Below are 17,302 nucleotides of genomic sequence, written 5' to 3'. Positions count from 1 at the left end.
TTGTTTAAAGGCTCGCTTCATGTATCTGAAGCTGTCTTCTTTGATATTCATTTGTTAGGGCTGCTGTAGCAAATGCCACAAACTAAGTGGCTTAACATCAGAAATTTATTTCAAGTCTGGAGTCCAGAAGTTCAAGATCAAGGAGTTGTCATGGTTGATTTCTTCTGAGATCTATTTCCTGGTTTATAAATGGCCATCTTCTCCTTGTGTCTTCACTTCATCTTCTTTCTATGTATGTCCATGTCATAATTTCTTCTTCTAAGAACATAAACTAGGTTGGAGTAAGGCCAACCCATATGACCTCATTCAACATCAGTTACCTCTTAAAGGCCCTATCTTGAAGCATAGTCATAGTCCAAGGTACTGGGGCTTAAGACATCAACATATAAATTCCGGAGGAACACAAATGAGTCCATAACCTTTTCTGGGGAGCTTGTTATTTAAATGAATAAACTCAGATCTATCTCAGCTCAAACATACTCATGAATCCACTCATGATCTACATCCAGAAATAGAGCGAAGGGAATGCTCAGATGACATCCATCTTGCCGTGATTCACCCATGCATCAAGAAGGAAATGGAGAAGATTATCTCCTCATCAGAAAGCAGTCTCTCATCAGAGGAGTCAGTCTTCCGGATTTCAGTGGGTGTGAGAACCAGGATGCTACTCTCTAGAAGAACACAAAGACCAATAAACAAGATTACTGCTGCTCTGTTCAAAGTGCTTCACAAATGACCGCCTTTGCTCATCCCACTGACCATGCCTATTTATTAAAGTCCTAAACAAAAAAGTCTTTTCTCCCTAACATTTAGAAATGGCAAAAAGCAGAGGAATGAATCATCAAACAAGCAGAACACTCTTCCTATAACAGGTCTACCTGAGCAAAAACGTTACTTCCTGTAAGTGTAAGAAAGAGAAAAAGTGGTAGAAGATGACTAACAGAGGTGACAGGGTGAACACAGCTGACTTCAGAGCAGCATGAACTTCAGAAACAGACAAGGTTAAATGCTGAGATGAAGGTGGGTGAGCATCCTCCCTCAGACAGATATGTTCACGGCAATTGTGAATAAGAAGTTCCTAAAAGACACAGGGATGTGTAATTTACTTAATAGTTCCACCAACGTGTAGCAGTGGGATGGTATGACGATTCTAAATACCCTCTGACGCATATTTACAAAGGAACCTGGTGACTATTTTAGATGACAGTTTCTTACTAAGCAGCCTTCCACATGGCCTGTTTGCAGCTCTGCGAGTCACCAATTTTGGAGACACGCTGTTTAGTCATGAGCTATGTGCTGGCAGTGACTGGGAAGTGATAGGAAAGCCTCCATGACTTTGGAGGTCCACATAGAGGACGTAGCTCTGCATAATGGCTTGTGTTATGATTGAACTGTGTTTCCAAAAAGATAGGCTGAAGTCCTAGTCCCTAATGCTGCAGAATGTGACCTTATTTAGAAACAGGGACACAGTAAATGTAATCATTTAAGATGAGGTAATACTGGAGCAGGATAGGCCCTTAAGCAAATAGGACTAGAAATTTCAGACAGACAGGGATACACAGAAAGAACACCATGTGACAACAGAGGCAGAGATTAGGGTGATGCATTTATCATCTGAGGATTGCCAGAAAACACCAGAAGCTAGACGAGCGAAGCAGGATTCTCTCCTACACTTTTCAGAGGGAGAATGGTCCTGCAGAGACATTCATTTCAGACCTCAAGCCTCCAGAGGCACAAGAAACTAAGTATTCTCTTAAATGTGCCCCTCTCCCAGGGTGTGGTGCTTTGTAAAGGCAGCACGAAAAATAAATACAGCATATCATATGTCATGAACCCAACAAGGTTCCCACCACACATTGACCTATCCCGTGGCTTTGAAAACAGTATTTGTCAAAGTCTTCCACTCTTAGAAACTTCATCTTTTTCCAGATTTTAAAAACTACACAAGACCTTTCTTGTTCTTCAACATGATGCAGAAAGACTCGAAAGGTCAGAGCTGAAGACTGACCATCTACCTCTTTCCCACGGTGGATTTAGCTTATCGGTGAGCAGCATGGCCTTGGGCAAGTCTCTAGGTCTCTATCTCTTCATCTATAAAATGAGGGACTTTAAAGCAATTTTAACCATGACCCCAATTTCACCAGTGTTTTAGACTCCAAGACAATGACTAAAAAAGGGAATGAAAACAGTAGGTTTGTGTTATTCCTAGGATCCTGTTATAAAAATAAAACAGAAAATATTTATTAAATAAGTCACTTGCAAGTAGCCAAAGGAAAGAGAAAGAACCTGAATTCAGAAGGTGTCCTTCTAACTATAGTCAAAACAATACATTAATTCAACCGATGTTACTGGTAGCTCCTGAGAGATCGAATATACAAATAAATAGATAATGGTCAGGCTACAAATAAAATAAAACTGTGACCTACAGTCTACAGCCCAGGAAACCAACCCACTACTGACAGCAACTAGCTCAGGAAACCAGTCTGCCATCATAAATTCAGACCACTGTATCAACAATCCAGGAAGCCAAATAATAACCTCTATAAAAACTGGCCCAGAAGAGCCAGAACTTGACTAACAACTGTCAGTTTCCCTAATTTCTGTCCTGTTTCCAATTTAGGACCAACCAGGGCAAGCCAAACACATATCCTAACCAATCACAATGGTTGCCACACTTCTGCATAAGCACCTCCAGCATCTCGTGCCATCAACCTCCAATTAGCACACACCCAAAGCCTTCCCTTTTTCCCCACTCCTCTGCCTGCCTTTGAGTCACTGCCAACACACAAGTAATAGCAGCAAAGTCCCTTCCTATAACAAGTTCTGAATAAAAAGATTTTGCTTGTTCTTTTTTGGTTGGTCTTCATTTATTTCCACACTACCAAACTAAGCACATTCTGCATCACTCTTCGAAGGTAGCGAGAAATACAAAGAAGTATAAGACACAGTTCCTGAAACGTGACATACAATGCAGACAGAGCAAGAAAAATCACTGTAATGTCTAAGCAAATCATAAAACCAACCAAGAATAATAAGTCTGCAAAGCAAGTTTTAGGCAAATGAATGTAAAAGTTTGGGCTGGATGGATTACCTTAAGCTAGCGAGGTCAGATGTGAACTGGATCTCAGTACACAGAAGAGAACTACTAAAGTCCCTGATAGGACCTTCTTGCTCACCCACTTATTCAAACTTGTAAGTTTGTGGGAACAGAAAGGAACCTTGGTGAGAAAGTTGTTTATTTCATGACTATTTTGATTGCCACCTGAAAAGTGGGTGGGTTATTGGGAAAGCCCTTCCTCTACTTTTAGAAGTCTAAAGTGAGTCAGAGCATTCCTATAGTCAGCAAACCATGCAAAGGACACCCTTGCCCCATTAGAATCTTAGTTATACTCACCAGTATTCCCATTTCAGCCCCTCTTCCAAGAATTCTTGGCTACTCAACAAAAGTAGCTCTTTACCAATGTCAAGTGTCTTAGTTACTTTCCTCATTGCTGAGACAAAATACCCGACACCCAAAGTTAAAGAAGGACAGGTTTACTGTAGCTCACAGTTTGTAGAGGTTTCAGTTCATAATTGGTTGGATCCAAGGTGGGGTGCCATGACAAAAGGGCATCACAGAAGAGAAACAGTTCATGGCAGGCAAAAGCCAGATGGCAGCAAGCTACAAGTGACAAGTAACAGATTCTTTCTTTCTTAACATGTTAATATTATCCCTTAGTTATTTCAGACTAATAAGGCCTGCAATCTCCCAAATGAGTGTATGGTGAAAGCTTGAATAAAAGAGTCAAGTGATATGATTTTAGGGTTCCAAGAGGATCAAAACCCTCTAGCAGAATTCGAGATTCTCTGGGAGCTAAGACCTAAATCTTCTCTGGGTGGCCCACATTTATTTAGTTATCAAACAAAGGAGGGGAATACTGAAGAAAGGTGGGAATCTGATCAGGACCATTCAAGGACCTTGGAAGTCTGCTCAAGGACTTCTCCAAGTAAGACATTGTGTTCATTTAGGAAAACTATGTTATCTCCAGGAAAGTCTCCACCTAGGAGTGAGATGCCTACAGCCATAGTCTTTATCTAGTTAATTGATGTTGGAGTCAGGTGTCCTCAGCTGTGGCCTTGTCTTGTCCTTTGAGGCCTCCTGGCTTCACCGGCCACTACAGACCTCAGTGGGGACAAGTGACTCATTGAGCTTCACTTACTATGAGTCCACTGCCCATCTCCACACAAGAGGCCTAGGCCTTGGACAGACTCACAAGCAAGCTAATTGGTTGATTTAAATCCTGCTCAGAGCTGCTTCGTAGTGGTCTCTATCACTGTTCCTTCATATTGCATCCAGGCTACCCACCCTTAGGGTAACCCTACCCAGGGTGGGACACCGTTAATTCTACCCAGAGCTATGCCAAACCAATCAGTGGACTAATTTAGTAATCACACACCATTGATTTCAGCATCACACACTCTAGATTGTGCCATCTCTGAAAAGCCCCACCTATGACCACATGAGGTGGGTGCATCTTGACACAAGCGATAGCACCAAATGACTATTGAAAGCCAACCAGAGGAGGCCTGGCTGATTAAGATTTTAAGGCCCCTTAAGAGCCTCTCTCCTGCCAAGTTCTGAATCAATTAAGAGGCATAGGAATCGGACAGGTAAAGTTACTTAAACGGACAAAGTCTTGGCTGCAAAGCACAACTTCAGGATGTTGGGTTTATTAATATAATGCTATTCAAGTCACCCAGGCAGTGCCAGGTAGTGCTGGCAGATAGAGGTTTTTGCCACATAGGGATCTGCCCTTTAAATCTTAAGGTTTCAAGGAGCAGGGAATGCTTACTTTCTCCAGGCTATTCCTCAACAGAGAAAGAGAAAGACAGGAGGTCTACCCAATTGCTTCTCCCCAACTGAGTGAAGTTCTCTCCCTGCAATGAAGTAAAGGAGGAGATGGTGAGAGCCCAGGAGATTTACTCAAAATGCAAACACATCCCCAACAAAACAAGAGTGAGGAGTAAATGCTCCCGTCTAATGCCTGCAAAGAGCAGGGCTAAGATGCTGCAGGGTTGAGGGGACCAACCTTTGAGGCTACCAATGCTGTGGTCATGCCTTGCACCTCCGGGAATCATGACAACTTTTAAGTCTGAAGGGACTGAATGCACTCAAGGAGAAAATCTCTCAAGAGAGCCGTTGCCCTGAGCATGGGCAGCACCAGAGGCACAGACCTCCGCATCCAGCATCCTGAATTCCTCACCCAGTGCTCTGTAATCACTCAGGGTCACTTGTCTTATCCTCTGGGTACTTTGTCCCCAGTGAGTGGTGATCACAGATCCTGTCCTAGCACGTGTATAAAATGGGAGAAAAAACAGCAAAGGATCTCTGCACAGCTCAGGTCCACATCTTAGAAGCACTGAGATGATTCCACATTAAGAGAAAACAGCAATGTTTTTCTTAAAAAGTAGAACAAATGTGGAACAGCCTTTTTCACCACACAGAACCGTTTCAGCACCAAAGAATTCATCCAGGAGTGGATCCCACAAAAGCAAAACAGACGGGAGGGGCAGAAAAGTTTCCCCGAACTGCAGCTGGAGGACTGGGTGCTGCTGACTCAGTGTGGTCGAGCACATAGCCAGGGACTGAAGAGCAAGCCGGGATGAATCACACGGATAACCGTGGAACCTAGGACAGGTTCCCTTTTGCCCTCCAGGAAGTATCACCTGAATCATTTGGTAAGAACAAGACACCTGAATACCCTACTCCAAGACTTGCTTGTCCGGGAATGGCAGGAGTTGAAAAAACATCTGATTTTTCTTCTACCGCTCCTTAAAGAAGGATAAGACTTATACAACCTTGGCCATGACCTCTTTGTATTTCTATACATAGGCAACAAGTTGGTTTTAGACCTAGTTCAAAAACAGTGGGGGGAAAAAGAGAAGAAAAGAAAGGGTTAAGAAAAGAGGGTTATGTTTGCAAATACAGGACACGAGGAAATAACAGAATCCTTTCCATTCCCACTGGAAATTCCCAAAGTGCTTAAAGCCAGAGGAGGTGCATAGCTCCTCAAAGTCAGAGCTTTGCTTATTGTAGATACAGAGGAAGTCTGAATAGGAGATATAACTTCAACTGAAAAGATGTTCTACATCCTGTGCCATTTCAATTTTCTGAACAGTACTCATTCAATTCCATATTTCACTCCCCTCTGTACACTCTGTCCTCTCTGCCCCTCTCACACTTGCGCACTCACCACTTCCTGGGACCCAGGAGCTGTGATAGGTGCTGCAGACACAAAAAGAAAGGAGGCACTGCCCCCCGCCCGAGGGTGAGGCCAGCCAGGTGGGGAGACCTGAGGGCTGTGTTTGTTTGCAGCACAGCGTGGGATCTAAAGTGGAGATGAATGAACAGAGGATGGGTTGTAACTCAGGGAGTGAAGTCAGGGACTACTGGGGGCCCTCAGGTGGGTTCCCCAAGAAACAGCCTGAGACAGAGCTGAATCAAGAGGTTTCCTGGTGAGCGCTCAGTTGTAAGGGAGTGAGGGCTGCATTGCCAGAGACTAGCTGATCCTACAGGGAACCAGCTGTGACACGGATGGCCTTTCAGAGCTGTCCCTCACTGAGACAAGGGGGCCAGGCCTCAGTACTGCAGGGCCTGTTGGTTAGATTCAGACAGTCCCACAAAGGGGAGGAGATACAGCCTTGAGCAAGGCTGGCTGCTCCCTTGAGTCTAGACAATTCTGAGGCAGGGATTCATCTGAGCACCCCAACAGCCAACACCCCTGCACACACACCCCATGCTGGGAGAGTGAGCACCTAGGGCCTGAATAGGTGCGGCGCACACTGCAGCATTCACTGGAGAGGTTTTCCAAAGGTGAAGAGGGTCGCTGCACCTGGAGGTATGCAAATACGGTTACCGAGAAGGAGAGAGAAGTGGCCCGGGCTGAAAGAACAGGGACAGTGACAGGACCTCCTGAGAGCAGCAGGAACAGCAAGGCTGGAAGGCGGTGCAAGAGGAAAGGAGTGGGAAACGACGGGCAGGAAAGGGAGCAGCCAGGCCATCGTGATCCCCACTTCCTAGGCTAAAGAGTGGATTTTGTCTTAAAAATGAGGGTGAAGTGAGTGAAGAATTTTCAATGTTATCACAAAGTATTTGCAAATTTCTGCTCATAAAATTGGATAAATGAATTAAGTACAAGGGAGAAAATAAAATACAACCTATAATTCCACTACCCATATGCAACCATAATTAACATTTTGATGGTTTTCCTTCCAATATTTTTCTATTTATAGAGGTAGGTATCTAGGCAGAGAAAAGGATTTTCAAAACACCAGACAAAGATATTTATATAGGTATAGGTTTGTACGTTGCTTTTCTGATTTATGTCACAAGCATCTTCAAGCCAGTTAATGTTTTTCAAACACATGATTTAAATAATAGCAGAGGATTCTATAATCAGATTTAATTAATGTTTCCTTTGTTATTAGAAAGTTAGATTTCCTTCTAGATCTTTGTCTACAATTCTTATTATATCCTTAAGATAAATTCCCAGCACGGGAATCATCAGGCCAAAAGATAGGAACATTTTATTAACCTAAATAAAAAAACAGTCAGAGAGAGAGATCTTGCGAAGAATACTGATACTTATTTGGGACTAGCTGAACACTGCAACTGGAATGCATGCACAATAGTAAACCATGGGCATATCCAAAGAGACTGAGGCAAGAAACTTTTAAAAATAAAAATGGAGAGGATTGCATCAGATGTTTTGAAACAACAATCCTTGGTCCTAGTGATTAGTAACAACAGTGCCATGGGCCCGAGGTTGAACAGACAGTTTGTGGGCAGATGTCCTTGCAGAAATAACTTTTGTATGAGGTTGTGGTGGCCTGTGAGCAAGCCTGTGGTTCTGACAGTGCTGTGTGACAGTTACTATCATGTAATCATGTGTCCCGTGTAAGAACCCTTTCATCATGATCTCCCAGCATTATTTACTTTTTTTTTTCTTGTTATGATGGACACAAACAACTTCATTTTGATTCTGACACCATTTATATTTCTGTTACAATTTTGAGTTGGAGAACACTGAAAGAGGAGGTTTAACAGAGAAAGCTGGAGCGTAGAAATGTATTTTCTTTATTTCTTTCCTCTGTGGTTAATTGACCTCATTGGCTTCAGTGAAGTGCAAGGAGAGATCCAAACAACCGATAGGTGTTTCAGTTAGCCAAGGGTCTGTCGTGATGGCCTCTGAGGTTGTGACACAGACCCACAAGCATCTCCTAATGCTCTCTGTCACCTACGAATTTGCCATGATCAAGTTGGGGCTGCTTATCTGCCACATCTAAAACTTAGTCTGTCCTGACCCTCAACCAACTGGAGTATTCAGATTTCATTTTTGCCCCTTCCTGTTGGAAAAGACCCAAAAGTCCAAAGCCTAGCATCAGATGACTTTTGATACCCCTTGTCCTCCTGAAACTCTCTGATGGTATCTTCGGGAATTTTCTTACCAATAAGCTGCATGATTAGCGGTATTTTCAATGTAATGTTCCTTCCCCAAAGGAAGAACCTTTAAGCCTCCTACCGACATAACAGAAATTGCTCTAAATTCCCTTGAATTTATCTTTATTGGTGCTGTTGCCTATAAATTACTTTCTCATGGGATATGGTTTGAATTACAGCAACAATTCGTTCCTTCCTCCATCGGTTACCACCCCTTCCCTAGGGTCGTGGAATACTTCTTTTTGATGTTCATATCCTAATTTTAATCCAAGTGTTATGTTCTGCCGACAGTCCCTGGAGTCTACATCAGACATAATTCTCCTGCAACAGGAAGTTAGGTTCCGGTAATGTGACCAGTTCCGTTCGTTAGGACCTTTCTGACAACACACATTTTCCAAATATCCTTCCTGACATGTGTTTATAATCACATGGAGTTATCTCTATGGCAGTTTGAAGTTTCCCATCCAAATGGCCCTTGGGGTAGCGCTCATTAGTTCAGTCTGCCCCTGGGTTTTGTTGTTGTTTTTTTTAAATCTGGCATCTCAGGAGGCAAAATGGTCTCATGAAAAGAGGAGCAAATCAGTATCAAGAGCTCTAGATTCTTAGCATAGTTCTGCCACTAACAATCTAGGTGACAGAGAGGAATTCATCTCCCATCTACCATCTTTCACAATTATCCTGAGGAAAAAACAAAATAATACTCATCAAAACAAAATATGATGTGCACAGTTGCATAGATGAAGGTGGTATTTTATTGTAGTAATCTTGTTTGTATGAACACTGCAAGAAATAATACAATCCATAAATAAAATGTAATCATTTAAAAATATTTATTAACCAGGAACAACAGCAGGCATTTAGAGATCAAAGAAAAACAGGATACTGGAAAGCCATGCAGTAGAAGAGCTCAGAGATTTGTTGGAATACAGACGTACAAATAGTTAAAGTGGTGGCAAGCACTCTCACAAACCTGTGTATAATGTGATATAGGAACACAGGAAAGGAAGCAACAAAACTGCAGGGGGAAGTCAGAAACAAATAACAGGCAATGGGTAATGTTTGAGGATAAAAAAAAGATAATGTCCAGGCAGATGAGTCAGAAAAGAAAGCATTACTTGTAAAATCTCCAAGAAGAAAAAGAACATAACATAACCAGAAAACCGGAAGTTTGTGGGCATTGGGGAAGGCAGTGTGTACATTGGGAAGCAAGAAGGCTGGCAGCAAAGCTGGAATCTTGCTCCCCGGGATGGGATGTTGCATTTATCCTCTGGTCAAAATGGAGCCAATGACACACTTCGAGCACAGATATATTAGTCCTGGCAAGAAACATATAGTACATTGAAACTGATAATTCAAGTAGTTTATAAAGGGATTATGCTCAAAGTTGTGGATAGTGTAGAGAAATCACAAGGCACCCCATGGCTACCCCTGGGCTTGGAAAGGTAAGGAGAGAAACTGTTACTGAAATCTGGAGGAGTCACATGAAGACCATTTCATGAGAGCTGTCAGCTCAGTCATGGGATGCAGCCAGCTCTGGGGAACTTCGCACAGAGAATTAAGGAGACAAATAATCCCCTTGTTGCCCCCGTGGGCCAAACTTGCTCCCTATGGGCCAAACCCAGCCAGAAGCCAAAAAGCAAAGGAGTTTGCAGGAAAGAAGGCAGAGTGGAGAAGGACAGCCCTGGAAGAACAAGCTAAAGTTACTTAGCACTAGGCGAAGAACACCAGGTTGGAGTTTCAAGAAGTTCACCAAGTGCAACATGAAGAAAAAAGCTAGGGAGAAAGTGGAGGAGATGACACAATCCAGGCAAAAAATGACCTGAGACTTCGTAAGGCAGCAGCGGGATCAGTGAAGCAGTGCAATGAATTCAAGGAATATTCAGAATGTACAATCCAAAAAAATTGGTGGCTACCACTGTTATCCCTTTTTTCTCACACATAGACAGCTCAAATTGCAATAAATAAAAAAGTAAGGACACACAATGATCCTGTGGGACACAGCCTGTCATTGGTGTCTGAGATCATTTCCTTCAAGCAATTCATATTGGTGGTGGTTCCAATGCTTGGATTCAGAGGCCAAGAAATTACTAAATGTTGTTTCATCTTTATCAAATATCTCGGAATCCATCATCCAAGAAGCACCATTGTTGAATGGTGGTGGCCGCTCCAAAAAATATATGTCCACATCTTAGAACCTGCGAATTTGACCTTATTTAGAAAAATTACCTTTACAGATATAACTGAGTTAAAGAGTGTGAGATGAGATCTTCCTACATTATTCACGTGGACCCTCAATTCAGTAATTAACAGCCAGATGAGAGCCCAAAAAGAGAAGACATGGTGACATGCAAAGAAGGTCATATGAAGATGCAAGCAAAGGTGAGAATTAAATAGCCTTAAATGCAGGAACCCCTGGAGTCACCACAAACTGAAGAAGGCAGAAAAGATCTTCCCCGAAGAACTTCAAAAGGAGAATGGCCCATCAACACCTTGATTTCAGACTTGCAGGCTCCAGAATTATGATACAATCCACTTCTGTTGTTGAAGCTACACAGTTTTTGTTATGAGAGCCCTAGGAAATGAATACAACAATGAACCAAAGAAAACCAGGTCTGACAGCCTAAGGTCTAGGCCAGTGGTGATGAGCCTATGGCACACACGCTGCAGCCAGTCTTTTGTTATCATTGAAAGCTCTAAAAAGTTCACCATCACTGGTCTAAATTATGAATGGGATGAAGCCAAATTTCAACTTCTTTTCCAATTTCTTTTTTTCTCATGCCAAACCTGTCTGATGAGCTTGTATAGCACTTGGCTAAAAAAGTACAAGTACTATGTTGACTCACACCAGGTGGCAACATTATCAAATTCCATTTTTACATCCCCATATGTGTAGAAAACCCAGGCGAACCCAACTTAAACTGCAGAAAACCCAGGAAGTTCTACCAGCCCTCACCACCATCTGTACCCAAAGCTATCTTGTCAAATTACCAGTTGAAACCCTTGGCCTGTTTGGTATTCAACCTGGCATTTGCTCAGCTGTCTCACACACACAGAGAAGAAAACCACAGTGACTAAACTTGCTCATTGGATGACACATGTGCTTGATGTGGCCAGGCGGCCCATATGAAATAAAGTCTACATAAATGACAGGTAGTTGTAGACAGTTTGAAACATGCTTCGAGGTGATTCCAACTATGTCAAAATCAACGTTCCCTTTGCCAAGTAAGTTTCATCTCTTTATGGGGAGGAATTTCAGAGACACCCTAGAATAGAAGATCTGCCTGGCAAGCACAAGGTCCTGAGTTTGATTCCTGATACCAAAGAAAAAAAGAAAAACAAAAGTGAGGATATAGAATGCTGTCCTCCACCAAAGTTCATATTGAAGGTTGGTCCCCAGTGCAACAGTATTGAGAGGCATTAGGACCTTTGAGAGGGACAAATGTCCTCATCAAGAGACTGGTTTAGTTCTTGGAAATGGACTGATTAGTACAGAAGTAGGTTGTTATAAAGCGAGTCTGGCCTCCTCTGCTTTCTCTTGTCTTGCTTTTTCTTGTCTAGCCATGTGATGGCCTCTGCCATATCACAGCCCAAAGGAAGGCATTCACAAGATACTGAGCAGATACTAAGGCCATATTCTTGGACTTCCTAGTTTCGAGAAATGTGAGCAAAATAAATCTTTTTTCTTTATGAAGTACCCAGTTTTTTATATTGTTACAGCAATGGAAAATGGACTAAGATAAAAGGGCACAAGAGATTGCTGGCAAAGGTTTCAATTTGTTGTTTAGATGTCTATACATAGGGTGTCACTGGACAAATCAGAGAACCCAGGAGGAAGAGTACTTTTAATGAGACAGAAGAAATACAAAATTGGGGGCTAGGGATATAGCTCAGTGGCATAAGCGCCTGCCTGACAAGTGCAAGGTCCTGAGTTTGATCCCCGGTACTGTAAAAAAAAAAAAAAAGAAAGAAAGAAAGAAAGAAAAGAAAAGAAATACATGATGGGTACAATTCTGAATATGTTGAAAATGTCTGAGATCACCAAATAGGCATGAACACAGAAGTAAAGCCTGAGTGAGTATTCCAGGCAACTGCTGCTTTCCCCCGCCAAAGGAAAACTTGTTTACATCCTTTTTCTGTCTCTTTTTAGATATTACTACCTTATGGATCAAACTAGAACCTAATTTCACTTCTATATAGCTCAAGGTTTTCTCCTTCTTCCCAACATTTCCACTTTACTATACCATGATTCCATGCCCCCAAGTGACCCCGTTCCTATCTCCCACAGTACATGTTTAAGAGTCTAACTCTAGAAGGGTAATTTCATCTTTCTTGTAAGAGTCGAAGCTTGGTCTTATAACCCAGTTCTGGTCAGTGAATTGGAATGGGTAAAGTACTTCTGGAAAACAAGGTGTGTTGCTGTTTTGGAAGTGGTGGAAACCAGCTCTCTTGCTCACTCTCAGTACCTGGACACGGTTGATGGAGCACTAGTGCAACAGCACTGGCCATCATCCTGTGTCCACAAGGATGGCCACCTCAGGATGAAAGTGATACTGCACAAGCAGAGAGAGAGATAACTCAGGTGCCTACAAGTATCATTAAATCCCTGGATCAACCTCTCTCAAGCCAGGAAGCATCCTTATCCCTTAGGCCATTTTCACCTTTTCTATTAATTGTCAATGCAAACACCCAATATATCTTCTAAAACCACATTACCCAAGACCTACCCTGCTGAAGCCCCAGTTATTTGTCAGATGTCATTTCTCAGTGATAAATAAAACTACATGCATTAAAGGGCCTAGCCCAACACAGTAAATGTTGCCTTCCTTCCCAGCTGGAAGGCTATCTCTCCCAGATCCCTACCATTGCTTCAGAATGCTTCCTGTGCTAACGGCCAGGTCCTAGCATTCCTCAGTTGGCTTAAGGATTAGAAGTCTTGCTGCAACTTGGATCAGCGAAATGAGCTGCACTGATGCATACATTACTGAGCATTAGATGGCCACTTGGGCTGGTCACAGAGGAGCCTACTACTCAAGAGATTCCAACAAGGAGAAGCAGAATCAACACCAATGCTGCAGTTGTAAGCACAGTAAACTTTGTCTCTCACTCATTCAGAGCCACATGAGGATGGCTCACACCTGAGTCATCCTTTCCAGGATCAGTCCACACACCGCAGGTGTGCAGAAGGCTGATTAATAAAGGATTTTAATTGCTAGAATGTGAGATGGTAGCCAACTCATGATATTACTAAAGAAGACTAAGAATTCTGACCAGCAACTTCTCTTGAAAAAGAGATCTCTGTATGTCCCCTCCCCTTCTCCTTAAATGGCCTACTTCTAGGCTTTGGCCCATCCAAAGCTGAGGTAGGAAGAGAGGGAAGGGAGGGAGAGAGGTTGCATAAATAGAATATGTCTCAAACCTTCTTGAGGTACATAAGAGCTGCAGAGTGGCTTGTTCTAAATGTGTCCTAAGCCAGAGATGGTGGCACATGTCTGTAATCCCAGCACTCACGAGGAACCAGAAGACAGCCTGAGATGTTGCAAAAACAAATGGGAAAAATATTAGTCTGAGGATGCCAATCTCTCTTTCTCTTGCAAGTGACTCACTTCTGTGACTCAATGCTTGTCACATGGAGATCCACTGGGCCCATGTGTAGCTCACCTTCCTCTGCCTATCTGGAGAAGAATCAGGGATTCATTAAAGTGCACAAAGTTAGCCGGGCGTCGTGGCACACACCTGTAATCCCAGCCCACGGGAGGCTGAGGCAGGAGGATAGTTGCAAGATCGAGACCAGCCTGGGCTACAAAGTGAGCGCAAGGCCAGTCCGAACTGCATAGAGAGACCCTGTCTCAAAAAGTCCTAAATAAATAAATAAATAAATAAAATAAAGTGCACAAAGCACTTTCAGTTCCTCCTGATATACACACACAGGCACCATCACCTTCTGTCACCTCCCATCTTGTGTGAAGGAGCATTCAAATCCAGGGGCAGAGGAGATAGAGGGGGGAGCCTCACACTCACAAAACAATGTTAACCAAAACCCAAAGCCCTCAATGAAACAAGAAAACCTAGAACCTTTGTAACATGGACAAGATTCTGATTATTACTTAACTATCAAAATTTTCTATTTCTTGCAAATCTTAAGTAAAAAAAGGAAGAAAAAGAAAGAAAGGAAGGAAGGAAGGAAGGAAGGAAGGAAGGAAGGAAAGAAGAAAGGAAGGAAGGAAGGAAGGAAGGAAGAGAGGGAGAGAGAGAGAGAAAGAAAGAAAGAAAGAAAGAAAGAAAGAAAGAAAGAAAGAAAGAAAGAAAGAAAGAAGAAAGAAAGAAAGAAAAAATCTTGATATGCCTATTCTAAGTTCTATTTCACATATTAAATGCAATTTTTACCCTGAAAGGCCGTAAAATATCCTGTAATATTTAAATATTTACATTTTCATGTCTTTGCCATGTAATCACCTCAACTTGGGCTTTATGCAAATATATGAACTCTTCAAACATAAAACTAAGCCAAGTTACTTACAGATGGGAAACCCATGACAATCTTCATTAGTACATGCCAAAAATGTCAAGCAAATCCACAAATTTGCTAGGACCAAGATAAAATCAGCCCAGCCAGTGCACAGGAGCTCCTTCTCAAACACACACAGGGCTAACAAAATACTGACCTTTACATTCATTTGGAAAATGAGCCTGTGATTTTTTTTCTTTAGCAAAGGCGACTTGGTGACCCAGACTCGCAGTCAAACAGCTGAAGTAGGTCTGGTTCCCCTGGAGCACTGAGTTCTAAAGGCTGCTAGTGTCAATACATTTTGCCAGAAATAACTTGAAGTCTTTCCTGAATGGGCACCAAGGTTCTTGTAACAATATAGTCATTTTAAATTAACATTCCAATTTAAAATAACTAAACCTGATTTTTCTATTTGTGATCAAGACTGTATTGGAGCACCTCTGTGGAGGCGAAATCTAGTGCATTCACCCTGGACAAGGCACTGACTGACAAGCAGGAATTAGAACAAGAGAGCTAAGTGCAGAAGCCAAAATAGCAAAACCGGTTTTGAAAAGAAAACCGTCTCTCCACATTGTCACTCACTCTGGGTTGAACTGAAGCTTTGATTAGGCAGAGGAACCAATGGATAAAGTCTTCTCCCAAAAGATTTTCTTTTCCTAAAAATACTTGACAGACAGTCACTATCTATATGGAAATGACAAAAGGACAGCAAAGATTGTGTGCAAGCCCTAAACTGGGAAAAATGAAAATGTCCTTAGTCTCCATGCCGTGGACACCACTCAGCAATGAAAAGGAAAGAACAGCTGACACACACAATGGCTTGGATGGACTTCAAGTGCATTACCTTAAATGACAGCAACCAGTCTTGGTGGATCATGTACTATACACTAATACTCAGTGTTCTCAAAATGACAAAAGTATAGATTGAAGAACACACAGTGGATGATCAACTTATATGAAAGAAAGGTTTATTTGGCCTCACAGTTTCAGAGTTTTCATCCATGGCCACTTGGTTTTGTTGTTTGGGGACCTGCGGGAAGGCAGAACACCACACTAGAGAGCAAGTGATAAAACAAAGCTGTTCCTCTCACTGCAGAGAGGAAACAAAGACAGAGGAAGTGCCTGGTCCCAATTGCCCTTTCAAGGCCACGCCCCCAATGACCTCCCTTCCTCCCACTAGATTCCACCTCCTAAAGGTTCTGTGACTACCTAGAAGCACCACAGGCCTTTCTCATATGAGTCTTTGGACACACCCAAGCCATAGCAGATCTCAAGAGGGAGATTTTTGGGGTGAAGAAGTAGCTCTGTATTTTGATGCATCTACATGTGTGATAAGGTGGCACAGAACTATACATGTGCATTGTGCCAATGTCAATCCTCTGTTTTGATGTAGGACTATGATTAAGTTAGATGTGATGAGTAGGGGAAACCAGAAAAATAGTACCAAAAAATCACTCCAAATTATCTTTGCTGTCATTACAATATTTGGCAAATCTATAATCATCCAAAATGAAAAAAAGGACAGAGTGAGAGAGAAGGAAGTAAAAGAAAGAAAGAAAGAAAGAAAGAAAGAAAGAAAGAAAGAAAGAAAGAAAGAAAGAAAGAAAGAAAAAGAAATGGTGTGGATGGATATTGACAAGTCCAGAGATGAAAGGTGACAGGGAAGATTTGGAGGAAGGGACAGCAGAGTAAATATTAGAGGTCATAGTCAGGCAAGCTGACAGGCAGAAACTGTTTGGATTGTAAATTGTAAATGAACTCAGTGGACAGAGAAGGGGAAAGATCATTGAACTGTTACCCCTGAATGACAGGGGTGGAAATGAAGCAGAGTGAGCAGGAAGATGTGGAGTAAATGTGGCAGCAGTAGCTGCAAGAAGATCCTGTGGGGACTGAGGGGGATGGGGAGGGGTGGACCTGGCAGCTGATGCTCCTCGGGATGTGACATGCATCACGCACAAGAAAGAAGGGTGACCTGGGAAGATATCCAGCCTAGGAAAAAACACAGAGAAGGAAAACATGCCCCAGAAACCAGTAAGTTCAGAGGGAAGAGGTAAAATTTGGGGGCAGGAGCAGAATGTCTGATAAAATAACGATGAGGTCATGAAAGAACATCACAGGTAAATGAGTCAGAAGGAGGAAAGAGCTCACTCAGATTTGGAAAGTGACAGAAAAAGAAAGATTTCAGGGGGAGAGGAAAACGGTGAGCAGTAGAACACAATAGACTCCGGAAAAGCTTTCCCTACATGGGTCTACAAAGAAGCAAAAACACATCCTGAGTTTTACAGATTTACTTAAGAAAAATCTTTCCTATAGCCCAA

At 42.4% G+C, this 17,302-nt stretch overlaps 1 long non-coding RNA gene across 1 annotated transcript in view; it reads right to left on the bottom strand.

Annotated features, from left to right (window-relative positions):
• Positions 1–554: 554 nt before the first annotated feature.
• LOC106150119 overlaps positions 555–17,302 on the bottom strand; it is a 79,440-nt gene continuing 62,692 nt past the window's right edge. The window contains exon 3 of the long non-coding RNA XR_001236737.1: positions 555–671. This is a non-coding gene — a long non-coding RNA (uncharacterized LOC106150119). The remainder of the gene's footprint in view (positions 672–17,302) is intronic.

This window comes from Chinchilla lanigera, unplaced genomic scaffold (assembly GCF_000276665.1).
Source record: "Chinchilla lanigera isolate Chin_1 unplaced genomic scaffold, ChiLan1.0 scaffold00064, whole genome shotgun sequence".
Lineage (NCBI taxonomy): Eukaryota > Metazoa > Chordata > Mammalia > Rodentia > Chinchillidae > Chinchilla > Chinchilla lanigera.
Note: the sequence above shows the minus strand (reverse complement) of the source record. Positions and strands in the feature narration are given on the sequence as shown.